The following is a 23,260-nucleotide window of genomic DNA, read 5'->3' as shown; positions in this document are numbered from 1 at the left end:
GTCTGGGTTTTTGGGTCTGATACTTATACCCCAAAATGTCTTTGTTCTCTTTGTGCAAGGGGCTCTGAACCCAGTTCAAACCAGTTCTGGGGGGCACTCTGCAAGTGCACAGCAACATCCATTGTTAGTGTGAGCCTTGGCTCCAGACACACCACAGGGGGCAGAGCCAGCATTGTGGAAGGCAGGCACAGCCCTTTTCAAGTGCTACTCCTCCCACCACTTCAAATGCAGATCAGGCATATTCAGCCTAGTGCCGACTCATCCAGACTCCTGGAGCCACTGCACCTCCCCAGCCCCTGTCACTCTAAAGCCAGACAGTCAATCCACAAACAGGCAGAGGCGCACAGGATGGTTAAACAAGAAAATAGCCACTTTCTAAAAGTGGTATTTTCAAACACACAGTTTAAATAACATCTTTGCTCAAATATGTGTTGTTAAATCCTGAGTTCAGGGATACCAAACTCCATTTTTATCTTATATCTATGGGAAGATATGCTTGTAAAATGTTACAAAGCATTCCCCATTCTGTCCTACGGGGCAAGATAGCCTTTCAATAGTGAAAAACGAAATTGGAAATATTTCACTATCAGGACATGTTACACACACCAGTTCATGTTCTACCTTTCACATACACTGCACCCTGCCCAGAGGGGTAACTTGGGCCTACCATAGGGGTGTCCAATGTGTAAGAGAAGGGAAGGGTTGGGCCTGGCAAGTGGGTGCACTGGCTAAGTCGACATGGCAGTTAACAAACTGTGCACAGGTACCGCAGTGGAAGCGTGAGACATCTTTTCAGGGCTACTCATGTGGGTGGCACTGTTCTGCAGTCCCACTAGTAGCATTTGATTTACCGGCCCTGGCACACTCAGTGCACTTTACTAGGGACCTACTGGTAAATCAAATACACCAATCATGGATAACCAGTCACAATAAAAATTTACACAGAGAGAATATGCACTTTAGCACTGATCATCAGCGGTAAAGTGCCCAGAGTCCTACAGCCATCAACCACAGGTCAGGAAAAAAATAAGAGGAAGAAGCAAAATGTTTGGGGATAACCCTGCAAAAAGACAATTTCCAACAAACGCTAAAAAGTCCAAGGTAGGATTTAATAAAGTCAGATATTTGAGCTATCTTTTGGGGGACGGGGTCATTGCACCCCAACAAGAGAAGGTTAAAGCAGTCCTCGATACCCCCTTCCCCACTACTAAGAAGAGCATTAGGTCCTTCTTAGGTTTACTGGGTTACTATAGCCAGTTTATATCGAACTATTCTGAGATAGCATCTCCATTAACCGACTTAATAAAGAAAGAGGTAAGGAGTAAACATCTGATAAACCCCTCTCAAATCGCCGGGAAGGCATTTTACGACCACAAACAGGCCCTAACCACCAGTACTATATTCATTTCACCTAACTTCAAGGAACCGTTCATTATGCAAACAGACGCCTCGGAAGCAGGCCTGGGGGCCGTTCTTTCTGAACGAACAAAAGATGGTACAGAACTCCCTGTATTCCATGGTTGAAAAGGAATGTCTCGCCATAAAATGCGCAATAGACAAATTTCTTTACTGCCTGGAAGGATCACCTTTACCCTCTATGTAGACCCCGCTCCTCTGTTATGGATGAGTCGCAATAGGAGTATCAACCCCTGTGTTCTACGGTGATTTTTATCCTTACAACCCTATACATTTGATGTGTGACATCATAAAGGCTCTGAGAACAAAAATGCAGATTTCCTTTCACTCATTCCTCATTTCCCCGAACGGGACCAGACTGGGACTGACCCAACCGAGGGAGCAAAAGAAAAGGAACGAGATTCGATCCCTTCATACATATCGCCCCTCTTTAATTACAGCCTCCCACCGTTAATTGGTACGATGCCCATCTGATGGAGATAAGAGGGCGATGCACATAGAAGCGGTCCCTTTAAGTAAGGTCCAAGCGAACCCGTGGACGCTGACGTCAGGAAACACATGACTGAAGAGGGCGGACTATAGAGCCAGGCGGACGCGCTTGAGGTGGGTTTCCAAACACTGAGAGGGAGAGGCGAAGGAGTCAGACCACCGTGCTGAAGATCGGGGACCCGAGGAGGAGGCAACACCAACAACTGGAGGCAAAATCAAGCCCAGGGAAGGACGCGACCGCTACGAGAGAGGTACAGCCGGACCCAGAAAGAAGAGAAAACTGAAGAAGCTGGTGACCAGACGCTACAGAACTCACCAGAACTTCCCCGCCACGACCCCGGAGGGACGAGGCTCCCCCAGGTGCGTGGGCGATTACGGGGGTACCTAAATAGGAAATAAGCAGTAAGTGATTAAGAGGTCGGGGAGGAAGGAGCGGGAAGGAACAAGAATTAAAGAAGGGGAAAAAAACGGGAAGAGCAATTCGTTTTGCTTGAACCTTTCTACTGCCAGTTTCTTTTTTTTCTTTTTGTTGTTTGCACCAACTCTCCTTCCATTCAGATTTTGACCCGGAACTGAGTGTTTTAAGTTTAAGTTTATTTATTTTGCATAGTTATTAAAAACCATTGCAGTGTTTGCTTTAAAAAGATGCAATAAAATTGTTGTTATGCAATAATAAAACCATTAGACAGAAGCTAACATTATTGTACATTAAAAAAAAACGGTAGCTGTACAGACGAATATATATATATATATTTTTTTTTTTTTTAACAAAAGTGCTAGTACTCTATCCTTATGCAATAATAGAAACCATGATCAGAAGGTAACATTATTGTACATTTAAAAGAACCGTTGCTGTACAAACGATTATTGTTTAACGAAAGTGCAAGTGCTCAGTCCTTTGGAGAAAGCCAGTCCCGAATTATAAGTTAGTTGCGCCATGAAGGGTTCTCACTTGTCTGTCTGTTGTTTCGCTATGACAATTTTAGATGTTTTTTGTTCGGCCAGCTTTAAGTATTTTACTAATCTGCAATTCAGCTGCGTATTTCCCGGGTTAAAGCAAGCTAACACGTTCTTGATGAAAATCCTTACAGGTACAGATTAGGTGTAAGATGTCTCCTTGCTTGTTGTTACAGAGCCTACACGTGCTGGGAGTTGTAGCCCTTAGCCATGGTGGAAGATGCTGGGTGCACAGGAGGATGCCAAGTCTGTACTTGAAGAATTTCATTTTTAACTCTTTGGAGTAGCCCTGATTAAAGTACTTCTGGGGTGCAAGTGATTTGTAAGAGTTCAAGGTCATCCAGGCATGGGACCTGTCTGCAAAGGTTGCTTTGTCCTCTAACACTGCAATTTGTTTTACGCATTTCAATGCCAATTTTTTAAAAGTTGAATGTGGAAGTTCAGTGTTCCAAAGATCCACAAGCTTGGTGCTTTCCCGAGATGTCTGCTTGCTTGGCAAGAGTCCCTGTGCTGGATTTCTTTCCACAGCAATTGGTTTAGCGTATTTGGAGTGGCGTCTCTGATCTTGTGCCAGCAGATAACATAGGAACCTTGTCTGGCCAGGGATTGATGAAGGAGGCCAAACTCCAACCTTATTTGCGCCGGTGACGTGTAGTGTGGGAGGCAAAACATGATCCTGTAAGCTTTGACCAGCGTGCTATCTAGTACTTTGGCATCCCTCCCCAGCATTGCTTCACTGCCGTAGGTGATCCTAGAGAGTAGTTTAGCCTGGGCTACCTTCAGCAGCGGGCTCAATGTCGGCCCTTTCAGTTTGTTAGCAAGTTTTTTCATTGAAAGAGCTATTACCAGCCCTCTCCTTCTTATTTCCGCTTTTTCGCGTTTAAATGTTCCTTCCTTGTCTATTATGACTCCTAGATATTTATAATCCTGTGATGTTTCTAATTGATTGCCGTTCAGAAGCCAATTCCTCTGCTGATTTCTTTTGATGTTTATTGCCACTGACCGAGTCTTGCTGAGATTGATTTTTAGAATATTTTCTGTGCCATAGTTCTGCATTTCCATCAGTAGGTGTTGGAGACCCACATGAGTGTGGCTCAGCAGAACTATATCGTCTGCATACATAAGGTTGGTCATTATTTTTCCACCTAGCTTCGAGGAGTGTGAATTGCAAGCATTAAGTGCCTTTGGGAGATCAGCCATGAATAGGTTGAACAGGGTGGATGCGAGCACACATCCCTGTTTCAGGCCTTTGATTGTGGGGACTTTAGAAGAGAGGTAGGTTCCGCCCCCTAATTTCACCTGTACCCAGGTATCCGTGTGGAGAAGAGACAAGATGTTTAAGATGGGTTGCGGAATTTCCCAGCTCACCAGCTTCCCCCACAGTCTACCCCTCTCCACATTATCGAATGCTACGCTAAAGTCAATAAAGCATAAGTGTAACTGTCTCCTGAGGCGAAAAGCCGGGAGTTGCTGATCTGTTTTAAACTTGTGTCTTTAAACTGTGTATTGCTTACTTTGCACTCTAGCACCTTAGGGCGACGTGCAGCGGACCTAGCGCTGTCACGTGACACCCTCTACCGGCTCCCATCGCCACTGGCCACGCCCACCTCTTGGCCACGCCCCCTTCCCGCCCTACTTATAGCGCTGATTCACGAGCGCTCACCTGGTTCCTGTCTCCTGAGGCAAAAAGCCGGGAGTTGCTGATCTGTTTTAAACTTGTGTCTTTAAACTGTGTATTGCTTACTTTGCACTCTAGCACCTTAGGGCGACGTGCAGCGGACCTAGCGCTGTCACGTGACACCCTCTACCGGCTCCCATCGCCGCTGGCCACGCCCACCTCTTGGCCACGCCCCCTTCCCGCCCTACTTATAGCGCTGATTCACGAGCGCTCACCTGGTTCCTGTCTCCTGAGGCGAAAAGCCGGGAGTTGCTGATCTGTTTTAAACTTGTGTCTTTAAACTGTGTATTGCTTACTTTGCACTCTAGCACCTTAGGGCGACGTGCAGCGGACCTAGCGCTGTCACGTGACACCCTCTACCGGCTCCCATCGCCGCTGGCCACGCCCACCTCTTGGCCACGCCCCCTTCCCGCCCTACTTATAGCGCTGATTCACGAGCGCTCACCTGGTTCCTGTCTCCTGAGGCGAAAAGCCGGGAGTTGCTGATCTGTTTTAAACTTGTGTCTTTAAACTGTGTATTGCTTACTTTGCACTCTAGCACCTTAGGGCGACGTGCAGCGGACCTAGCGCTGTCACGTGACACCCTCTACCGGCTCCCATCGCCGCTGGCCACGCCCACCTCTTGGCCACGCCCCCTTCCCGCCCTACTTATAGCGCTGATTCACGAGCGCTCACCTGGTTCCTGTCTCCTGAGGCGAAAAGCCGGGAGTTGCTGATCTGTTTTAAACTTGTGTCTTTAAACTGTGTATTGCTTACTTTGCACTCTAGCACCTTAGGGCGACGTGCAGCGGACCTAGCGCTGTCACGTGACACCCTCTACCGGCTCCCATCGCCGCTGGCCACGCCCACCTCTTGGCCACGCCCCCTTCCCGCCCTACTTATAGCGCTGATTCACGAGCGCTCACCTGGTTCCTGTCTCCTGAGGCGAAAAGCCGGGAGTTGCTGATCTGTTTTAAACTTGTGTCTTTAAACTGTGTATTGCTTACTTTGCACTCTAGCACCTTAGGGCGACATGCAGCGGACCTAGCGCTGTCACGTGACACCCTCTACCGGCTCCCATCGCCGCTGGCCACGCCCACCTCTTGGCCACGCCCCCTTCCCGCCCTACTTATAGCGCTGATTCACGAGCGCTCACCTGGTTCCTGTCTCCTGAGGCGAAAAGCCGGGAGTTGCTGATCTGTTTTAAACTTGTGTCTTTAAACTGTGTATTGCTTACTTTGCACTCTAGCACCTTAGGGCGACATGCAGCGGACCTAGCGCTGTCACGTGACACCCTCTACCGGCTCCCATCGCTGCTGGCCACGCCCACCTCTTGGCCACGCCCCCTTCCCGCCCCAACGGTCTACTATTTAAATGTGCATCCCCAGAACGCGCAGCGGACGTGCGCAGCGGGCGCGCCGTTTGCGCGCCGAAGGCGCGCCTAAGGCAAGCCCGTCTGCGCCCATCCGCGACTGTCCGGGGCGAGGGGCACACCACTCTGCCCCGCTTATCACCTATACCCCGGACCAACTACGCAGTCTCCAGGGACCCTGGCCTATCACAGTCTCTACTTGTTCTCGCATTTCCTCCCTTGGTCTCTCCCCCGCCGCTCCCCCTCACATCCCCCTTCCTACAGTTGGCCCCTCTCTCTCGCCTTGTAGCATTGTTCCTCCTGCAGCCCCTAAAGCCCTCACGGTGTTTTATCTTAACACCCGGTCTGCAGTCGCCCATGCGCATGAACTCTCGGTCCTGCTGGATCTTCATGCTCCGGATCTTCTTTTCCTAACGGAGACCTGGTTCTGCGATGACTCCCTCCCCGCCCTACTATCCTCCTTACCGGCCACTTACTATGCCCTCAGGGCGGACCGCCCTACTGGCAGAGCAGGGGGTGGTGTAGCGGTCATCGCACGTGCCGATCTTCCCTTCTCAACTCACCCTTCACTCCCAGGTTAGCTCTGTGGTATCTTCTTCTTTCCTTTCACTGCGCACTATACGCAGGGTGTCCCGTTTCTTCACTTTCCCCGCCCTTAAGCTCATTATCCTGGCCATGGTGGTGTCCCGCCTGGATTACGGCAACGCCCTATATGCCGGCATTCCCGCATATAGCCTGCGACGCCTACAGCAGATACAGAACCAGGCGGCCCGCCTGGCCTTCAATCTCCCTAAATTTCACCACTCTACCCCTCTTCTGAAATCTTTACATTGGCTCCCGGTGCGAGCTAGGGTCCAATTCAAGCTCGCTTCTATCACCTTCTTGGCCCGACTTGGTCTGACACCGGCGTTCATCTCTTCCGAGATCATTCCATACGTTCCCACCAGGGAACTACGCTCGTCCTCCCAGTCCCTCCTCTCCATCCCACGCTACCGGAGAAAGAAGTGGGAAGGTTCAAAATTTGCCACCCTTGCCCCGACCCTCTGGAACTCCTTTCCCCTTGAACTTCGCTCCATTACCCTGTACCCGCAATTCCGTAAACACCTCAAGACCTTCCTGTTCATGAAGTCCTTTAAATAATACGCCAGCAGCTTCCCTAGTCTTCTAGCCCAGGACCTTGTTAACTATAGCGCCAAGAAACCGCTGGTAGACGTGCGCTCTACAAGTAATTTTAAACTCAAACTCAAACTAAGGGAAGATTTGATGTTTTTGCTGCGTCTATCAATAGGGAGATTGCGAGAATGTTAGTTGATGTTCCCGCCATCTTGCGAAAGCCAGTTTGATTTAACTGTATTATCTCGTTTGCCTCTGCCCAAGTTGTAAGTTCCTCTAAAATCATACCTACAAAATATTTTGCTTCATTGTCTATCAAGGCAACTAGCCGATAATTGCTTGGCTCACCCTTGTCTAATTTTTGTAGATTGGCACAATTGTCGACCCCTTCCATGATTCTGGTAATCTGTTCAAAAGCCTGACTTCCAGAAAAAGAGGTTGTAGGATCCCAGCTCAGTCCTTCGACTTAGCTTTAAACAATGCCGGAGGGATGCCGTTTGGTTCTGGTGCCCCTTCTCTCCTTCCCTTTGCAATCTGCTTTTTTATTTAGAGCAACGATAGACCGCTAGCTGCACAGGGAGGTGTGTGTTCTGTCATTGACCCGTTTGGCTCCCAGGTCTCTGTATAACCCTCTCCAAAGTGTTCTTCCATTCCGACATTTCCCTTTTGGTTGTTGAAATGCTTGAAAATAAACTCAACCCAGCTGTCTTCTGAAATGTGAGACGATATGCCTTCATGATGGGGGTGGATTATCCCGTTCCCAGTGTTCCAGAAGCAAGCACTGTCATTGCGATTTAGATCGTATAATAATTTTGCCCAAGTTGTATTTTCTTTATCTTTAGTGATATTCCATTTCAGTTTTTTGAGTGATAACCTTTGGTCCTTCGGAGTGAGCATATGCTGGCGTTTCCCGGAGATCTTCTTAATCTACGTATTGTGCGGTTTATTTCTTTTTTGAGGGTTTTGAGACAATCTCTTTGCCCTTTCGGAATTCTATACTTCTGACACATGGCCTGAGGATGTTTTTTTTAGATGAGGTGGTGGCATAACGATCAGAGTATAGCTGTGAATTGTCCCCATTGAACCGTTTGATCCATTGAGCCTGTCGCAAGAGATTTAAATAGTTCAATTGCAGTTTCTGCCTGAGGTTCAGCGTTATTTATAATACATTTGATCTTTCTTAAGTTGGAGGTGTTTGTGAACCCCAGGTTTGTATCTTGCATGATAGAGCTGCATGCTGACGTTATTAACTGCAGTTCTTGTGGGCGGTGGTCGCTCTCCCACTTGTCCCCCATTCTGAACCCCTTAATGTGTGGGAAAAGTGAGAGGCTTGCTGTGAGAAGTTGGCCTAGCATATGCTGGTCACTAGTAATAGTGGCCACCTTGCATCAGTCCAATTCGACTCTTATGGTAGATAGGTTTAAGACAACCTTTTAAAGAAAGCTATCCTAGTGGTAGCTGTGGAGAGCAGCCTTCAGGCTAAGTCTCAGAGGAATGTAAAGCAGCTTGTTTTACCTTAGAATCTCTTGAATTACCAAATGAAAGGACACCACACAAGTATATATATCAAATATATATGTATTTATTACTAGACACACTCTACTAATCTCTTTATGAGATTAGAAGTCATGAACATATGCAAATATCAACGTTTCACAATAAGTTAAGTACAAATATGGCTGGGGCCCTAGGGGCGTACCAGACCATATACTAAAAAAGAGGTTTAGGAATGTCGACTTGCAAGGGGACAAGGCCTAGGGCCTGTAGAATCGCAGGGGCTTCACTAATCCACCCAAGGCAGGTAAGTAAAAGACCCACGGGAGACACGTGCAGTGTGAGAACACAGCCGCGGGTTCTCTATTGATTTCAAAGGAGCAAGTCGCGGTTGGATTTTTAAAGTTTTAGGGTACTTCGGGAGAGTCTACAAGTAAGCCACTTACAAGGTAAGTAATTCGAGGGCCAACACACACAGGAGCACCGGAGTGCACGAGTTACCTAACTCCGGGGAAGCCGGGTGCATAGGTGTCTTTTGGTGTCGGGTTGCGTCGTCGTTTTCAATGGAAGCCGAAGAAGATTTGCTGCTTGTGAAGACTGGACAAGTGTCCGGTGAAATCCAAGGCTGGAATCAAGATGAAGAAGACCTGAAAGCAGAAGGGACAGTGGTCACAGTCACTTGCCAGTGACCCGGGGCCAGGAAGATGGATGCCCACGGTAGTCGGGTGATTTCAGGTGATCAAGGGTGTTTTAACTCTTCAGCCACGAGGTCCAGGAGGCATTGATGATGACCAGGAGCTGGATTCGGAGTGTCCCACGATGTCTGCAGCTTACTAAGGTGTTGGCAACCGGATTGGAGCTAACAAGCCTTGGCAACAGCAAGTCTTGTGAAAAATGAAGAAAGTCAGCGGTGCAGACCAGCAAGATCTGAGGGACTCACCCAGCGAGGGTAAGTGAGGACAGGCCTGGAGCAACCAGGGGAGCCCTTTGGTTCGATGAGAAAGTCTTCAGGGGACCCACAAGCCAACGGGCAAGGGATCGCGAAGACGCCTCGTGAGGATTTACTTAACAGGAGCCCACGGTCACTCTGGACAAGGTAGGCCTCTGATTTCCGGTGGAAATCCTGCTGGAGGCTTGGGCCACACGTGGTCCAATGCACAAGTTCGTAGAATGTCATGAAGGGTTTGCATTAGACAATAGTGCACGGTACCCGGGTATTGCTGTTCCTCTTCACTCGTGGGGTCCACTCACCTCAGCTTTGCTGGGGACTCACAATGGTTGTCGAGAAGTCAGGAAATCCACTTCCGGGGCTGCAGGGACATCGGACTCCAGCGGGAACGGGAAATTTTGCGACCACTGATTAAAGTTTTTGGTGCCTGCCAAGCAGGGGAGTTACTCCTTGACTCCAAGGGAGATTCTTCAGTCTTCCAAAGGTAGTGGAACGTCGAAAGTCCAGGATTCTTCTTGTAGAGCGTCGTCCAGGGAGATCTGATTTGCAAGGGCAAGGTTTCCCTATCTTATACTAAAGGAAAGGGAGGGACTAGCTCTATGACCCCTCCTATGGGAGGGTCAGGGGAGTGGGTGGTTAAACCCACTTCCCTTTGTCCAGTTTCGCGCCCGAGCAGGGACATGTAGCCCCTGAACCGGTTTGAGCTGGCATATGCACAGAGGAGCCTACTGCTCCCCCAGTGCAGGACTTCAAAGCACTCTAGGAGTGCACCCACCCAGCCCCAATACACTAAATCCTGTCTGGAAGGTGGTGACACGTCCCTGTGACAGGATGCCTATTGTTGGGCCTCCTCCACTGTGAGTTTCGGTCAGCAGCAGGAGGGCAGCCCAGTGTCTGTGCTGGTGGCATCCATTTTGTGATGCCAGGGCTCTTTCAGATTTCGTCTGTGTTTCCACAGTAGGTACATTTCTTCCCCTCTAGAAGGGTGGGATCATACTCCCACACCAGTTACTGGTGTGGGGGTATGATTCCAAGTTGTTTGACACCAAACACGACATGTTTTGATGCAGTCATTCCAAAGTTAGCATTTACCGGTAGGTTATAATGCACTTAAGAGTATATGGTTTAACCGCATCCACAAACAGCCACAGAGAATAGACTCTGCCAGCTGCAGAGGGGCCCTGCTCATGCAGAGGCACCCCCTCACATTGTAAACCAAGCACCCTGCCCTCAGGATTGATAGGGCCTGCCTTAGGGGTGACTGATAGGTTTATATGTGTGTCTATGGTATGATATAGGGAACCTATACCTCAGTGAGGAGTGCTAACACCACCTCACCCAGGCTGCAGTAGCAGGCCTGTGGTGTCAGATTTTGTCTGCTTCCCAGGGGTGGCATAATACATGCTTCAGCCCCTGGTAGGCCTGTGAAGTACCTATGCCCTAGGTACCTAAGGTACCATATACTAGGGACTCATAAGGTACCACAGTATCCAATCGCTAGTGCATCTAATATGCACTCCAAGTCGTTTAGAGAGAACAGAGAGGCTGGGGCCCTGATTAGCAGGATCCCAGCCTGACTATAGCCAGAAACCAGAGTATACATCAGAAAAAAAATGGGGGCAACATATAAGTGCAGATCCTACTCTTCTACACTTGCGAACGTGTAATCTAATACGGGACTCGTTGTTGCAGAGTAGTAAGAATCAACTTGTGGAGAATCATCAGTGAATCTGCCGTTAAGTGCTTGAAGATGTAGATGTTCTAAGTCGGCCAGGAGGTCATTTTTCTTGAAGTTCTTCGATCCATGAGTTGGTACGCACTGCGTGGGGATGTTATGGATTTCGGTTTCTATGCGGACCTCCTCTTCCCTCAGAGGAGCCAAAGAGGTATTGGTTTAAATCTCCGGACAAAACCATTGTAGCAGTTTCCGTCTCGGTTACATACTTTGTTACTAAGTCCGTAAGCTTTTTTGATTCTTTCGCTTTTGGTTTGGGATGGATACACGTATTAATTAAGACCACCTCTGTTTCTTCACCTTGGAGGAAGATGGTGATTTTAACTGCTAATGTTGTTACTGAGGTTGAGTCCATGAGTACCGCTGATGGTATGCTTGTCGTAGACACATAAGTGTAAAGCCCTCCAGACCAGTGACCAAATTTGCCGCCCCTTGTAGCTGGTGTAACAAAGCACATGAAACCCTGAATGTGCTGTGGGTCCGTGAGCCAGGTTTCTTGCAGCATCATAATGTCAAAAACGTTGACATTCCCAGAAATCTGGATCCTCTATGTTTGTTGATAAGCCGTTGATGTTCCATGAGCATAATCGGAGTTGCACATCCTTTGCCCCACCGCAACCCTCCTCCTGTGAGAGGCGTCAGTGCTCCTCTGTACGTGTAGTTAGAGTTCTGATAATTAGATCTTTGTGCACTGATTGGCTCTGGAAGGCTGGAGCTTTCCGTAGTCTTTCTTGTGGGTCCGATAGTCTGCTGGCATTTTTTGTGGGGATCGCCCCAGTGCCCCTCTGAGCACGGAACTTGTATGTGATTGATGCGTTATTAGTGCCGTGCTGTGGTTTTGTGGTAATAAGGGAGATGGATTCCCTATTTCTCTGAAAGGGGAAATATCGAAACTGAGTGTGGTAAATCCTTTTTTGGGGGGCATGCCTCGCTCCCTCCCCTATACAGAACTAAAAAGAAACAAACTTTAAAACAAGACACTTACCTGAGCCTTTCTTTTGTCCGAGGGACGACGGTGGCCAAGAAGACCCTGTGAAAAAAGAGACAAGAAAGGAAAAGGACATTTAAAGAGTAGTTGAAAAGCATAAATTAAACATACACAAAGAAATCTTATATGCACTGAGTCCCATTCTTATTGGAAATCCTCACACCATCCCAATTTGGGTTCCGATCGAACCACAGAACAGAAACCACCCTAACTGCAGCCACCGACGACATCAGGACTCTCGTAGACCGGAGAGAAACTGCTGCACTGATCCTCCTCAACCTCTCGGCAGCCTCCGACATTGTGTCTCACTACACCGTCTAAAAAAGGTTCCAACACATAGGGATTCAAGGGGTCCCTCAAGTGGATCGCATCCTTCCTCATCGGAAGAACCCAAATTGTCCGCCTTCCACCTTACACCCCAGGCCTCAAGAACATAATCTGCAGCATACCTCAAGTGTCCTCTCTCAGCTGTTCCCCGTTTAACACCTACATGACCCATTTGGCAGCACTGTTGGGACTCATGGACTGGGCATCCTATCATATGCTAATAATACCCAGCTCATCTTCTCTCTATCCGCAGACCCCTCCACCACCAAGGCCAACTTCCAGTTATGCGTGACCAACGTGACCCACTGGATGCAAACCAACCGCCTCAAACTCAACACTTTTTAACAAAAACAAGGGAACCCAATTAGGTAGGAAAGGACCATGGGTATCAATTTGTATTGCAGACAGTGGTCCTTGTCGGAGGTCAGTAGAGAAAATAAGTATAGAACGGAATCAATTCTATATAATTACTATCCAACCGGATAGTGGGATTTAATCCACTTTATTATCAATTATCAAAACACACGACAATATGCAGTGGGATGCAATCCTGTATCCAGAGACATGAAGGTGAGGCAGTTTGTGAAGAATTGGTGACATATGAACAAAAAGAAACATAAAAAACAAAACATTCAGGCAAAACGCAAAGCTTGTTAAAAAATGTGAAAGATGAAACAAGCGTAATAATTAACACAGCCGTGACACAGGTTAAACAGATAATTTGTGTGCACAGTGTTTAAAGAGGTCGGGTAGCAACATTGAGCCATTGAGCTCCACGCAGACGGTATTCGACCGTCCGAGGACCCCCAGTTACCGGCCCCACTTTGACTCGTCATTACTAGGGCTTGGTCCCCGGCTTTTTCCTTGTACTATTTTTTTCTTTCCTCCCTTCTCTCTTTTTCTCCCTTTTCACTTCTGTTTTTCCTTCTGCTTTTGATTTTTCCTTTTCTTTCTTTGCCTTTTCTTTCACACTTTTGGGTCTATTCTGTATCAAGACATGTGAAATGGAGCAGCACTTTGAAGCACTCTTAAGAGTCCCTCATGGTGAACCTAATTATAAATTCACAGCTCGGTTATCCCTTTTTGGATTTCAGTTCGGAGCACTTGTAATGTTTTTGCACCTAAGGATGCCATTCCTCTAAATCAATACCACTTTTGACTTAGTTAGCTTTGGGTAGTTCCTTCAGATATTGAACAATCGGAAAACATTTGTATTTTCTTATTTGAATTTCTACTTACCAAGTGTGGTCCTGATAAAGGGGGTTGTCATGTTTATCCATCGAAACGTACGTTGACTGACCATATGGGAGAAATCTTCCAAAGACAACACATTAGTGGACATTTTTTAGATTGAATCAATCCACAGAATTACCAACAGTGTATGTCATATGAAGAAACGTTTCCCTGGGATTGTTATCTGTGTACGAGTGTGTTGCTTGTGTGAGAGTCTATTGATTGGTAAGAGTGACTGCTTGATGGTTGTTTGTGGGGGTTATATGCATGAAGCCATAAAGTGATCTTTTCGTTATTTTTAAATGTCCTTTTGGAATATTTTATCTGTAAATGATATCACTTTGTTTTGGTGAAATAATAAATGTTTTCTACTAATTTGACATTTGGATTTCACGGGAGACACAAAAGCCTTAAAGTCAATTATCCTTTCAGTCTCCTTCCGATAAAGTGGTTCAGGATATTGTCTTGATAGAGTATCAGCCACTGTATTCTCAGATCCAGTAATATACATAAGTGAAAAATCATATTATTGGAAAAAAATATGCCCAACAAGCTTGGTGACTGTTTCGACATTCCGCTTGTTGAAACACTTGAAGATTCCTATGATCGGTGTAAACAACCCCTCGATGTTGTGCCTCGATGTTGCGCCCCAAAATAAAAAATGTCTTCACTCCAAAAAGGCTCTTTTTGTGGCTAAAATTCCTTTTTCCGGCGGCGTGGCCGGACAAGATGGCCGAGCGGTCGTAATCCGTCTCGGCTCCCGGTCCGCGCGCTGTTCCGGAGCTGATTTTGGCAGTCCCCCGGTGTTCTGGGGGCTGCGCTTGACACCTACTTGCAGGGGAAGATGTAGCACGCTGTCGGTGAGCCCCCACCTGCTCCATTCCGTACGTGATCACCCAGGTTTTGGCATCGGGGGAACATCGCGGCCGGAGGACAAGATGGCGGATGCCGGGCTGGGTTGAGCGCCGGTCTCTGCTACTGCTCGCGAGGCAAGTCGCTTGCGGGCTACCATCATTGGAGGTGAGGCTGGGGCTCAACGCGACAACCGGGGCACCCTCGGGGCTTCCCCCAGCAGCGCACTTCAGGCTACACTGTGCTGAGGCCCACCTCCCTGATCCTAAGATGGCAGCAAGCTAAAGACATTGGAGCTGCTACCCTCCGGGCGGTCTCCCGAGCCTACGCTCCGCTCTTACCGGACATCGCCTAGAGGGTCCACGATCTGGCGGCACACACTTGGCCCAGTGGCACCTTACCCTGAACAATGCGTCTTCCGCTGCCATATGCTGGACGATATCTCTGCTTCCAGCTGGTCATAAAATGGCGCCACTCCTCTCCTAGTACGGGACCTTTATCTGCTCTTGCCCAGCCACGATGAGACCGGCAGATATTGAGGTTAGTGCATGCCTATACTTGCCGATACACTAAAACTTTGCGTACCAATCTACTGGATCCAATCTGTCCTGCACCACACTTATTCTGGGACGCCCCATCCAGCGCACACCTTGTCATCTCCTACCCACCATTTTGGGGCTCTTAATAGCCTGCGTATTTGGTGCGTTTCAGCTGCCTTGGCACCATACATCGCCAGGCGGGTCCTGTGGCCAGCTCCAGCACACCGAGGGAGGGCCCCCTTGGCCCAGTCCGCATGCCGCCTAAGAGGGGGACGACCAGAACAACCGCTAGGGTCTCTGACTTCTTTGCGCCCTCAGACAAGCGCCCAGTGCTACGCGCGGACGACGAAACAGCTGCTATGGCCCTCACGGAAGCAGATCTCCTGGCCATGTTCAAGGACTTCAAGACAGAGCTACATAAAGATCTTGGCCAGGACATTAAATCATCCATAGAGCAGCTGCGGACAGACCTGACTGACAAGCTGATATCCCTCCAACAAGACGTGGATCCTGTGGGTACCCGAGTGCTTGATTTGGAGGCACATCATCAAGATCAAGACAAACTGACCACGGAACTCCGAGAAGATGTTTGATCACTCCGTGACCAGTTACTCCAATCACAACTCAAGACAAAGGACCTTGAGAATAGGGCTCGGAGAGAGAACATACGCATTAAAGACCTGGAGGAGGGTGCGGAGGGGCCTGATCTGGAGGCCTTCCTGGAGGGGCTCTTTGCAGAAATCTTGAGCCCCCAATCCCTTAAAATAAAACTTGAACGGGTTCACTGGGTGGGGAGTTTCCAAACTGGCGAAAAGAGGATGCCCCGGGATGTGCTGGGGAAGTGCTACTCCTTCAAGGTCAAAGAAGCAGTCCTCATAGCGGCTAGGTCGAAAGGATCCATCTCTTTTCAAAATCATACATGTGCGATCTACCAGGACCTTGCACTGGCCACCTTGTCGTGGGGGCAGGTGTTCCGACCAATTACTACTAAACTAAGAGACAACAAGATCAGATACCGATGGACTTATCCCTTCGGCCTCAGTTTTGAGTTTCGGAATAGTCAGCGCTATATCTCTGACCTGCAGGAGGGTATGAATCTTCTTGGTCTCTCCACAGACGACAACGTTGCCACCCAGGACAAGAAAGGTGATCTCCACAGGGCTGCGCCGAACCCGTCTGCGTGGTCTTCGAGCTCGAGCGGAGGCCCCAAATGAACCTTTGATATGAACTTCAGGGATCTGTGCTGCTCATGTACCTCGTGGGACCGGCATCTCGCAATACCATGACCACTGGATGTCGAACGGAGCACAGCCTGGACTCAAGGGGGAAGGGTGGTGCCATCTCGCCTCGACTGGCCGCCTTGTCGTCCCTGAAATCTTAGTGTTGTCGGCCGCTCAGGGTATCCTGCACCCTACATCATGACTGTGACTGGGAACGATGGACTCCCCCCTTGCTGATGTCAGGTTTGCTTTATTAAATGTTCCATATGGGTAATATGCCTAGTTCCTCTTTCACAAGGACAGCCGTGTTACTGCTGGTGTTAGCGCCCATGACTAGGTCCTCCCTAGCACGAGTGGGGACTTGTTTTGGCGACAATTTATCAGCGTTTCATTGACATTTCTTCATTGCTCCTCTTTGCGCTGCTCCGGAATGGGCGTGGACGGGGACCTCGGTCCTGTCGCCTCACCTTATTCCTGGGGGGGTATCATTACCCCTAGCAGGGATTTAACAATGCTTCTTGAATTGTCTTTAAGATTCGAATTGCTTGCATTTCTGTTCCTGTTTGTTTTCCTTTTCTTTTTGGGGGTTCAGGGGTCGGAGTGGGTGAGACATGGTGGCGGCTTTTTAACATTCTGCTCTGTAGGTCTTCTCGATATGTGTGTGCTTAGGGCTGATACGAGATGGAGTTGTATGGATCTTCAGGGGTCTGCAGAGCCGTTGGGGGCGATGGGGCTTCGGGAGCTCTCCTTGAGATGTTATTTCTCCCTCTAACACAATGACTATCAATATTGGAACCTGGAACGTTAAGGGTCTTAACTCCCCACAAAAACGCCAAAAAGTATGGAAGTACATTATTGATCATCACACCGACAAAGTGGCCCTACAAGAGACACACTTAGCTAGAGCCGAGGACACACGCTTTAGACACAAACAATAGCCCTTGATCTACAGGTCCTCGGCCCTTACAAAGCATTGAGGAGTAGCAATTTTATTCCGTGCTTCCGTACAATTCCAACCCCTAGACGTTCTTAGCGATAAAGACGGCCGCTGTGTTATGGTCAAGGGGCGCTTGAGAGGGAGGATTTGTACCTTTGCGGCAATCTACGCTCCCAACACTGGTCAGATGGAATTCTTACACACACTACTGGGGAAGCTACTGGATTTTGTGGAGGGTCCGATGGTACTCATGGGTGACTTTAACCTGACTTGGCAGAAAGAACTGGACAGCACTCACTCCCACCGCTCAGACACGGGCTCTTTTTCATGTGACACTCAACAGCGCATCCAAGACATAGGCCTAGTGGATTCCTGGCGTGCCTTATACCCGCACACCCAAGACTACACTTTTTACTTGCATGTCCATCACACATACTCCCAACTTGACTATATCTTCATTAGCCAATCCCTGCTGGGTGTCCTCCAAGAGGTCAAGATTTTCCCCCTTTCAGTATCATATCATAGCCTATTTTCTATATGTGTGTCCTGGTCTGGAAATGCTTTGACTACTCCAAGGTGGTACTTCCCGGCTTCACTTGTACGGGATAAAGAATCCTGCACAAAGCTCAGAGAATCCATTCGGGAATACTTTAATATTAATAAACCAGAGGGCACGTCAGAGCTTACCACCTGGGACGCATTTAAGGCGGTTATCCGTGGCAAATGCATTGCCCTCAACTCAGCGCTCAACGCTCAGCGCACTAGAGAGCGGGAGCAACTAGAGAAAGAGCTGGCCTCTATCGAAAACACTCATAAACAGAATCCCACTAGGCAGACCCTACGCAATCTCACAGCGCTCCGCGGCAAACTTCGCGCTATATATAACAATAGGGCAGAATTTACCCTCCTTAAACTGCGCCATTTATCTTACACTCAGGGCAACAAGATTAGTAAACATCTTGCCAGACAGCTGAAAGATAAGTGGGTGAAAGAATACATAGGTGGTATTCGGGGGCCCAACGGGGAGCTTACACACAGGGATGAGGAAAAAGCAGAGATCTTCGGTTCATTTTACGAAAACCTTTATTCCGGGGCTGAATTAGATCCTGACGCCCAATGGGAGTATCTCCAAACCCTACACTTCCCTCAGGTTACTGCTGACTGGAATGAGCTGCTCACTGCCCCTATCACTCAAGATGAGGTCACTACTGCGATTAAAGCTCTTAAGCCCCACAAAGCCCCGGTCCCAGACGGATACACCGCTCTCTTTTATAAAACCTTTTCCCCCGACATTTGCCCCCACCTCACGGGGCTCGTCAATACAATGGCTGAGGAAGGCAAGACCACTGCCTCCATGACTGAGGCCGTGATCTCCGTGATACCCAAACCAGGGAAGGACCTCCACCACTGCGCCTCATATCGGCCTATCGCCTTGCTTAATCTCGATGTGAAACTATACTCCTCCATTTTAGCTAAACAATTGAACGACCTTATGTGTGACCTCATACACCTGGATCAATCGGGATTTATCAAAGGACGTCAAACTCATGATAACACCAGCCGCATTGTACACCTGAGGCGTCAGATCCCCGCTGTGCTGGTGGGGCTGGATGCCGAGAAAGCCTTTGACAGTGTGGATTGGGCATTCATGTTCCACACACTAGCGGCGTTTGGTTTTGCACCTAAATTTCTTACTATGATTCGAGCTAACTAACTTCACCCTCGTTCCAGAGTGGCGGTAAATGGGGTGCACTCGCCCTCCTTCTTTCACTCTAGAGGCATCAGGCAGGGGTGCCCCCTTTCTCCCTTGCTCTTCGCCCTCAGCATTGAACCCTTAGCGACAGCAGTTAGAGTCAACCCTGAAATTCAGGGAATGCCATTCACTGGGGAACCACACAAAATCTCCCTCTTCGCGGACAATGTCCTCTTGTCCCTCGCCGATCCTGCCTCGTCCCTCCCGCCTTTACAGTCGGAACTTAAGCGCTTTGAAACTGTAGCTGGCTTTAAAGTAAACCTAAGCAAGTCATATATCCTCAACCTCACACTCCCACAAGCGGAACGCCGCAGACTCCAATCTCTAACCCCTCTCCCGTGGGCCACATCCTCCATACAATATCTGGGAGTCCACCTAACGCCGAGACTGTAAGGGCTCTACGCTGCTAATTTTCCCCCATTCTCACTCGAATCCAAACGGAACTCACAAAGTGGAAGCCCCTCTTTTTGTCGTGGCTAGGCCGGATCCATGCTGTAAAAATGACACTTCTCCCTAAGCTTCTCTATTTATTCTAGGCCCTGCCAATAGAATTGGAGAGAGATTTTTTCCGGCGAGTCAAGACTATAATTTTACAATTTATATGGCAAGGAGGGCGTGCTCGCTTCTCCTTCTCTCTGCTGCGTCGCTCGTGGCGTTGGTCTACCGGATATTCACTTGTATTACAAAGCGGCACAACTGCGAGTCCTGACTTGAGTGGACAAAACGAGAGTCTAAAAAACATTGGTTACATATGGACCGTAGCGTGACGGGGAGGACTAAATGGGACCTGAATTGGCTCCCCAGACAGGACAGACCCAAAAATACTTACATCAGCACCCCTACACGCATCACTCTGAGAGTATTGGACATGGTCGCAGGGGATGATAGGTGGATCTCCTTCCCCTCACCCATCACACCTCTCCATTTTAACCCAGCCTTCCCCCCTGGCCTCCGTGAGGGACCTTTTGCCGCTTGGAGGGAGGGAAGGTGCCTGGCTCTGACTCATCTTTTTCACAATTTTGACCCCCTGACCTTTGACAGCTGCAAGCGGGATTTTGGTCTAGGGAATACAGAAGGATACCACTATACTCAGTTAATGCACTGGGCCCTTACACCCCAAGTGCAGGACTTGGCCACACGTCCTCTCACGAAGTTTGAATCATTCCTCACCAGAACCACTTCTATGAAAGGGGTGATCTCGTTCATATTCAAACTGCTACTCTCTACCACACTTGCCCCGCGACCCCGTTACATGTCCATGTGGGAGGGAATGTTACAGCGTGGTATTTCTGACGATGAATGGACGCACTTATGGACCGACATCACGAGACTCAATCATTCTACGGAGCTGCGGGAAGCCCACCTTAAGACCATGATGGACTCGTACCTTCACCCGTCCAGACTTCGGCAAATCTGTCCCAACACCTCCGATAGATGCTGGAGAGGGTGTGGCTTACTGGGGGACTTTCAACATATATGGTGGCACTGCCCGACCATTCGCCCCTTCTGGGAGGAGATACTTGCACACCTTAAAGACATACTAGGATAGCCCATTCCCACCACTCTATCAGGTGTCCTTTTGGGGCTTCGCGATCCTTCCCTTGAGCACCAGACCCGAGCAGATAAGAAGATCATGTGGCTCTGCCTAGGAGCGGCGAAGGTTACTCTAACAGCTGCTTGGAAGAGGAAAGAAGCCACAACAATCTCTCTATGGCATTCTCGATTATGGAAGCTGCTTAGTCTGGAACGAATGCAGAAACAACAGTTGATGGGCAGAATGCAGAACAATGTCATACATTCACCCCAGTACAGAGATCTGGGCCTAAATCCATCGTTTTTTTGCTCACCATGCCATTCCAGTTTGAACCCAGCCATATGCAAATCAGTCTTGATCCTGTGCCTCATGGGAACAGTCCAGCCTGAACTGCCAAGCCAGGTCCTCCCTGGACTGGAAACAAGCATCCTAGGACCGGTTTTGGGGTTTCGACCCTCTTCAGCCAGGATAGCTTGATTCCAGTGGCCTGGAGAGCACGGGACTCACGTCTGAGCATACCCATCCCATTCAGGGTGACAAATGCAGAAACAGCAGTTGATGGACAGAATGCAGAACAATGTCATACTTTCACCCCAGTACAGAGATCTGGGCCTAGATGAACTTTTGATGTGCTGCTATTTTCAAAGGTACAGATCAAATCTCTTTGTTGACCAATCCAGAAGCAACTAAAGTGCAATATTGAGCTTCAACAGCGAGTCAAAGCTTTTTTTTTTTTTTAAATATTAGGGTTTGAAGAAGGGAGGCCTACTGTATCTCCATATATACATTTGAAGCTCTGCAGTCAACAAGAATTGATGCTATGATGGAACCAGACTGAAGTAAAAGTTGTCCGTGGAGAAGAACAAAGCCAGAAGATAGTAATGATGAAAGCAGGTTACCTTGATCCTTACTGGCCTCTATTCCCTGCACTAGGGATGAGCTTCGTAGTTTCCTGACTTCGGTGAAGAATGTGCTCGTTGCACAGGACAAAAGTTTAACAGATGACTTCCATGACCACAATACAACAAATCATTCTTCTGTCTTCTTTTTTCTTCCTCAGTTAGTGGACCTTTAGTGACCACTGTTTACATGGGTTCGTCATCTGTATCATGATGTTTTGGAGGTGGTCTAAAAGTTGGTCTATTAATACTTTTTGGAGGTTGTTTTTTTGCCACCTTTCCCAAATGTGACTGTTGATCTGGGGCATCAATCGAACAAGGTCTTGGAAGGAAGGAGGTCTTGATACTCTAGCAAGCTCATCCTTTAAGTCTTCCCTTAGGCCATTCCGAAAAGGGGTAAATGAGGACACAATCATTCCATTCTTGCCAAAACTTTAAATCTCCCAATATAAGTTTGCAAATCCATGGGCCTTTGTGACAGCTCTAGGATTTCTTCTTGAGCAGTAAATTTATGATCTTGGTGATCAAACACTTGTTGAAATGCTGTCAAAAAGGCAGGGAAATTACCCCTGAAAGGACTGGAGTCAGACATTAGTGGTGTTGCCCAAGCACAGGCGTTTCCAAAGGTATTACACACTACAGGGCTAACTTTAGCTCAGTCTGAGGAATAACTGGGCTGGTTGAAGGTAAAATGAACTTGCAATGTATCTAGAAAAGCTTCCAATTTCTGGGAGTTACCACTGAATTTCATTTCTGCAAGTCCCACTAAAGGATGATCCAGGGAGCCTTGCTGTAGGACTGCCAACAACAGTCGTGGAGATGCATTTTCTGTGATAAGATTTTGTACTTATAGCGTGAGGTTATTTTCTGCAGGTAACAGGTCAGATACGCTTATTGTTCTTGATCCGTATGAAAGAGACGGTGGTGTCGCAACCTGTAAAAAGCTAGTCTTCTTGGTGACCCTCGAGGATGTTTCTTGGTGTGAAGATAAGGCTGCTTATCTCCAGACGCAAGAGTGGACACCAGACAACATACTACTGGGACTGCTCCAGGGAATGACAAAGCAAAAAGGCAGAAAAATGTACGTATGCCTACTACCTCTACTGGGGCATAGGCCATCAACCAGGACTCTCCAGCCATCTTTCTTCCAATCTGACTCCAGATGTAACCCATCTCCTTGCTGTCAGCCTCGAGGCCCCAGCACCAGGTGTTTCTTGGCCTTCCTCTTTTCCTTTTACCTTTAGCGTTAGGGTCAGGGCTTCACTAGTGGTGTGTGATGCATTCTTGTGGAAGGTATGAACTATCCAGCCCCAGCATCTTTTCATGATTTCTTCATGGGCATGGAGTTGGAAAGTCTGCTGCCGTAGGTCGTTTTTGCTGATAGTGTTTGTCCAACGGATTTTCCTCAGAGAGATGTTGATGAACGTCTGGACGTTGTTGGTGCTGGTCACTGTTGTCATCCAAATATCTGTTTTTTTCCTAGACATGTTTTTCTTAGAAATAAACTGGAGTCCAGAAAAAACCTTCAGTTGGTTCAGATGGCTGATAAAAGACAAGGCTGAGGCAGGATAGAAGATGTGAAGAACTGAAGACTGTGGAATCCACGGAGACCAGGAGCGAGCATGAGGAGACAATTGGAATGCAACTGGCCCCTGGACTAATAAGAACAGGAATAACAACAAATAACCATAATGTTTGCAGAGGTAATTAATTTATAGTAAGAGGAGTAATATTAACATATTTAGCCAAGTTACCACTCTGATCTCCTTTACAAGAGTTTTGTTTATGAAGGTTTA

The 23,260-nt window shown here is 48.2% G+C and overlaps 1 long non-coding RNA gene across 1 annotated transcript in view; it reads left to right on the top strand.

The window, feature by feature from the left end:
* Positions 1-2,021: 2,021 nt before the first annotated feature.
* The window catches only part of LOC146854198 (uncharacterized), a 104,268-nt gene continuing 83,029 nt past the window's right edge, over positions 2,022-23,260 (top strand). The window contains exons 1-2 of the long non-coding RNA XR_014981169.1: positions 2,022-2,265; positions 22,948-23,167. This is a non-coding gene — a long non-coding RNA (uncharacterized LOC146854198). The remainder of the gene's footprint in view (positions 2,266-22,947; positions 23,168-23,260) is intronic.

Source organism: Triturus cristatus, chromosome 4_1 (assembly GCF_964204655.1).
Source record: "Triturus cristatus chromosome 4_1, aTriCri1.1, whole genome shotgun sequence".
NCBI classification, from domain to species: Eukaryota; Metazoa; Chordata; class Amphibia; order Caudata; family Salamandridae; genus Triturus; species Triturus cristatus.
The sequence above is the reverse complement of the archived record's forward strand: the minus strand, read 5'-3'. Positions and strand labels throughout refer to the sequence as shown.